We start from the raw sequence: 6108 nt of genomic DNA, 5'->3' as shown, positions 1-6108 counted from the left end.
GTTCTCATGTCTATTTCTTATTTTAGAATCATGATATCACTACAACCTAAATCCCCCTGACAATATACTGAGTTCAGCTAATGACTGTTTAGTACCACTGTGTCAGGACACCATGAAGACAAAAAGCAGAGATTAAAAAGAAGGAAGAAAATGGTTGTGGCTGATGAGGAGCTCTTATAAACATGCTGATTCATTCATCTGCTAGAGCTGGGAAGCACTTCCTCTGGGAAAGAGAGGTCAAACACATTAGCTCCCTGCATTGAGCGAGTGCAGTACTTTTACAGAACTGCTAGAGGTAGGCTGTCAGGAGAGCATCACCTTTGTCAGTGTCTCTCAGGATAAAGCAACAGACCTTCAGGGAGCATATTTGCAGAAAAATGCAAATTGAGCACTGTGTTTATTTCGCCTTTATTAAAAAAAACTGCAAAGTCATAAATTCTATGAATGCATTCATATCCCCCCATGAACTATCACAGATCACGTTGTTTAATAAGAGAACAAAGTAGAAATAATATCTAATCTATTTCCACAGGGTATAACTGCACGTACGTGTGTATGCATTCATGTGCGCGTGTGTGCGCGTGTTGGCTTTTTTTTTCACATTAGCACTGGGTAATCACATATTTGCTTTGCACAAAGATGTTTAGAGTTAATAAACTTTTCATATTACTTTTATGTTTAATGCAGTTGCAAGAATCCCCACAGCCTCTATTAAGGCCCTATGATTCCTGGAGAATTTAATAATCAGACCTTAACTTTTTATTAACACATCAATAACAATACAAAACAACAGCATAGATTAACACAACATTACACTGCTGACACAAGTGATTTTGTGGTCTTGTATAATAAATGGAAAACACTGTAGTTTTTTTTTAATGTGCATTCTCAATGGGATTCACGCAGTCAATGGAATGTTCCCTGAGCAAGCAGCACAGTGTAATTAAGTCTGGACACTTGGACAGACAAACAGACACAAGGTTAAAAGATTGTTTTTACATTATTTTTTCCAGATTTTTGCATTTTGTTTGTTTGTTTTTAAATACCAACATGTCAAAGCATTACTGAATGACAGGCAAGTTAATTATTTTTACAATTCTTCCTTGTTGAAATCGAATTTTGTCGTCAGTAAAAAGAAGGCCAACAACCAGCCAGACACTCCAATGAGAAGGAATAATGAGTGAAATGCACAGCAGACTGCCATGCCTCAGCATCAAGGCCTCAAGCAGAGCTAGGAAATGTGTCATTGGTGAAACAATTCCTTTGCCACATCCAAGCGAGACAAGATCCCCTGTGCAAATATAGATCTCATTTATTACACCTCATTCAAATGCATCATTGCACCCAATGGGCAACTGTAGTTGTTTGGTGCTGGAACTACTATATAAATTTAAAGGCTAGATTGGATATTGCTTTTACAATGTTTCTCTGGAGTGGTGTTGAGGCCATTCCTGATGCAGAGGATTGATTGGAATGGCACATCTGTTTGTTCTTCTTTGCTTAATATTTACATGTTAGTGTGTTTATTTCTATTATATGCAAGTTTGTGCTATGCATCTATGTGTGCAAGGGTGGATAAGAGTTGAGGTGCACACCACTGAAAGAAATCAGAATGATGAACATTTTCATCACTGCATCTGTGAGCACATTAAAAAAAACCCACAGGCTCGCGCGAGGTCAGTATTGTGAACTTCATGTCACTTCCCATTTCCTGTTTAACAGGTCTGTGGGCAATGTTATCACAAGACGTCTTGAGCTCAAATGGACTCGCATAATCAGCTGACCAAAATGATTTTGGAAATTGCCTTTTATTATTAGAAACACTCCATTACATTCTAATATAAATACATTAACTGCACACTGCATGAAAGGTGTTAAAGCTACACCATCGTCACTTCCCAAACGCTCCCTCCTCGAGCCAGAGCCTGAAAGAAATAGCATGCGTGCAAAATTTATTAGGCGTGCTAACACCCCATGCTTTGGCTGGGTTGGTGGCTAAATGAAAAGGTATGAAATTAAACAATTTAATTCTCCTCTTTGACTGGCTGGCAACCTCAGTGCCTGTCACTGTTGCTTAATGTAACACTGGAGAGAAGATAGGACGAGATCTGTGGTGGAAAAGCCAAGCTTGAACATCAACTGTCAAGCCTGGACATGACGCTCAGCAGGCCTGAGGGATACCAGCAGAACAAAGATGGTTGAAGAGGAGAACCAGACAAGGAAGGAAGGGGCAAAAGCAAGGAAGGAAGATTGAATCATGAAAGAGGAGAATGAAGATGGAAAAAGAGACACAAGATGACAAAAAGAGAGAATATGAGTAACGGTAACAGTAATGGTGGGGATGGTAGCAGTGTGATGGCAGCGGGGTGGGGTGAGGGTTATTCAGAGTGTTAAAGCAGTTGAAATTTATTGCAAATAACTGTTCCTGATGCTCTGCCGTTTCAATTTCACACAGCACAATTCCACAGCTCTGGAGCAAATGTGTCCCTGTCAGCATCGCTTAGGCTTCTGTTGCTCTCTGCCTCACACCTCTGCCCCACCCTCTGCCTTATCCTCCTCCTTTCCCACCTTTGCTCCTTCGTCTCTGTCTCTCAATTGCTCTTTGCCTTCTTATCCACTTTTTCTATCCATATCCCTGCCATCCCTTTTTCATGTTCTTTTTTAGATGATTACACCGCTGCAGACAAGTTAAGATGGATAGAGGTGGGAAATGGGCATTGAATAAGCAACGAAAGAGACAATAGACAATAAAAGAATGGAGGTAGTGGTCTAAAAGATGGGGGGAAAGTAGAGGAAGCTATAGGACGTGTAGAAAAGTTAACTTATGAGAAAGTATTGTTGCAAAGTTCATTGCTCAGAGAGAGAAAAGAAAGAAGACAAGAGAAAAGAAGAAGGGCTGCATCTTGATTGTACCAGGCAATATTTAAGCCAGTGTTCAGGCACAAATGAGATGTGCAGAACAGTAGGAAGCCTATTAAAGCGTTGGTAATAAAAGACTCACAGTTCATAGACTGACACCAAACTGTCCTTTATTCAAGGTTCTGATACAGAATGCTCACACCAGTCCTCTTCCTACACCCTCACCTCAGTGGGCAAAAGCAGGTTAGAGCGATGGAGAGATAAAGGGAAGCAAGTAGGGTTAAAAAGAATATTATTCATTTGGGCTGTGTTGTGAATAATTTATCTCTAGGATGAGGAGCAGCTCTGGATCCATAATGAGGCAGAGGCCACTGTGAAAGACTTTCATCTTCCACAGTCTAAAGACCCCTTATCTTGGCATTATAATTGCCAAATAAAATCTTCTGTGTAACGTAACTGTCTCTTTATGTAATTCTATCACAATATGCATATTCACACAAACTGACTGACACTTTACAACTCAGCTAAGTTGCAGCTATCAAAACTGATGCTCTCCCCCTGCACAGTTCCTGCCATTGCTACATGCTACAAACCACAGCTGGATTAGCACTGTATGCTTCAGCAGGATCATCACAAGCACCAGCAGCAGCATCTGAGTGGCAGGAAGAATCAGTCAGGGAATCAGCCTGAGAGACGAGTGCTGAGGCAGAGAGAGGAGCAGCAAAGACAAGGAGGCAGAGAACAGAGAAAGAGCAAAAAGAGAGCGCTCCACTCAGTCTGCAGTGGGTTGATAAGAGTTATTATTTCATTATCTCTCCCTGGGCCTCGTCCTGAGCTGGCATACACACGTACATGCACAAGCACACACATACTCATACATACATACATATGTGCTTATACACTTAAATGATAGAGAGAAGGAGAGAATGCAGATTAGGGAAATTTTAATGAAGGGCACGAGAGAGAGAAAAAAAACACGGGCTATAGAGTACTTATCATAAGTTAGCAACAAAACTGCAAGGGAGACAGCTTTTCTACCTTTTTGCCAGTAGTCTGTTTAACTGAACATGTTTCATTAGTCACACATGGGCTGACAGGGATCGGACATGACATGTGTCTACAGTTCTTACAGGGAGGTGACTACATCCACCTTCATATCTGCTTAAAGCTGGACCAAGGATTAACTTGGATATACGTGATATAGATGTGATGGGCAAAAAATTAAGCATGTTTATATTTTAATTTATTGTATTTATTTATTATTTAATTTATTATAATTTAGCTTAGAATATATATATACACATACACATACATATATATATATATACATATATATATACATACATATATATATATATATATATATATATATATATATATAGACTTATTTATTTTTTTAATTTAATTTAATTATTTTTTTTTTTTTAGTAGTTCATTAAAAAATATACTAACTTTCATTTCTGTCAACCACTTTGAGAACATCTGGACTGCTTTTCAGGCACCTATTGAAATTGGTTATTTGATGCTGGTCCCATTTTCTTTTTGAGACGTTAGTTGCCATTAGAGATTTGTTTGTGCTGCAGTCTGACATGGGCCAAGATTGAGGGTTATGGTTTCTTCAGCTACAAGTTACAGTGTATAAAATTTCACCAATAGATGTCAGCAATTTACAGACTGCAGTTAACTGAATTCAGTTTTCTAGCCCCTTCTAATTAAAGTCCATAATCACACCTACAGTGGCTGCTGCAGGACAAACAAGTCTGGTTGCTTTTCATGTGTAGTTGGTGAAAGCCATCAGCCTGCTGTTTACATCAGCTGGTGTCCGCATCTACTTACTCTGGAGCAGACTGTGAACCCCAGGGAATAGCTTCCGACAGAAGTCCATGAGTTAGTGAAAGTCACTAACCCTCTTGCTTAAGTGCAGCTGTTAGCTGCTGTTAGCTGCTGTAAGCTGCTGTTAGCTGCTGTTAGCTGCTGTTAGCTGCTGTTAGCTGCTGTTAGCTGGTATTTGGCGGCATTAGTGAAACTATCTTTGAAGTGGATCTAACACTGTTGGGCTCAGAAACTTAGTGAATACATTCTTATACTATGTGACTGTTTATCAAAGGGAAAATGCAATTTTTAGGATACTCAAGTCAAACAATAGCTGGCATGACATTCACTTATAACCAGCTGTTGCTGTTTAGCTGAAAGCAGGGTAGCATATCTGATCTGCTGACTGTAATAGTCCTTTACCATTAGTACCTACTCGGTTCGGGTCAGCACAGTTATTAAGTGTTACTACCTTGTACCAGGTACTTTTGTTGTACCTCCTTTGCCGGGGTTCCAAACAATCCGAGGTGATTTGAAAATCTGACGCTGTCAGAAGGCATGCCACCAATTGATTAGTCAGTGGCGTCACTCAATGAAGCATCTCCTTCATGAAAATCATTTCTAAAACAGCAATGAGATAAATAACTATACAAAAAAAACAACACTGTGGTCCCAGGGCAAGACAAAAAGCCATTCGCTGAGCAGCAGGTATAGCATCACCTCGATGTTCACCTTTGTTGTGGTGTTCGTGTTGCATTGAAACGATGTTACAGGACGCTCGGCCACCTTGCTATAATGACCACATGCACATTAGGTGGTACTCAATTGTAATGGAAAACAAGTTTTGTATAGATAGGTTGCACGGAGTTGCATAGAGCCAATCCGAGTAAGTACTAATGATAAAAAGGCTCAAGTAACTCTGTCAGTATCAGGGATAAATAATCATGTTTATGCACGATTTAGTGTGTTAGACCTGTACTTCAGTTAAGGAGATGATGCTTGCTGTGAAAAGGACAATATTTGTCCAGATGTCTGTCGCATTGTTGAAGGCGACCCTTCTCTTTAAATTTTGCCTCCACAGTACAAGAACACCAACCGGTTCTTGTCCCCTTTGTCTTTGGCACACTATATATGTGGTCAGCTTCAAGCCACATACATAAAGCATCAACAGGCAGAATGGTGACGCCATCTCGTCCACTGTATTTAAGATTGCAGGTCAACATGACAGCTCCTTTGCATTTTTAATGGCTTAATAAGACAAAATTAAAACATAATTACACACTAATCAGTGTTTATTTATGAGTACAATATCAATTTTTTTTCCATTAAATAACCTTAGAAATAAAATGACTGTGCCTATTAAGCTAAAAACATTCCCGGCTAACAACAGTCAAACCTGGAGCAAACAACATATACAGTACAACTCCACTGTTACAA

The 6108-nt window shown here is 39.6% G+C and overlaps 1 protein-coding gene across 1 annotated transcript in view; it reads right to left on the bottom strand.

The window, feature by feature from the left end:
- LOC146494514 (cadherin-4-like) overlaps nucleotides 1-6108 on the bottom strand; it is a 249844-nt gene that overhangs the window by 204177 nt on the left and 39559 nt on the right. The gene's annotated exons all lie outside the window — the stretch shown is intronic.

The sequence above is a fragment of the Neolamprologus multifasciatus genome, chromosome 20, assembly GCF_963576455.1.
Source record: "Neolamprologus multifasciatus chromosome 20, fNeoMul1.2, whole genome shotgun sequence".
In the NCBI taxonomy this organism is placed as follows: domain Eukaryota; kingdom Metazoa; phylum Chordata; class Actinopteri; order Cichliformes; family Cichlidae; genus Neolamprologus; species Neolamprologus multifasciatus.
The sequence above is the reverse complement of the archived record's forward strand: the minus strand, read 5'-3'. Positions and strand labels throughout refer to the sequence as shown.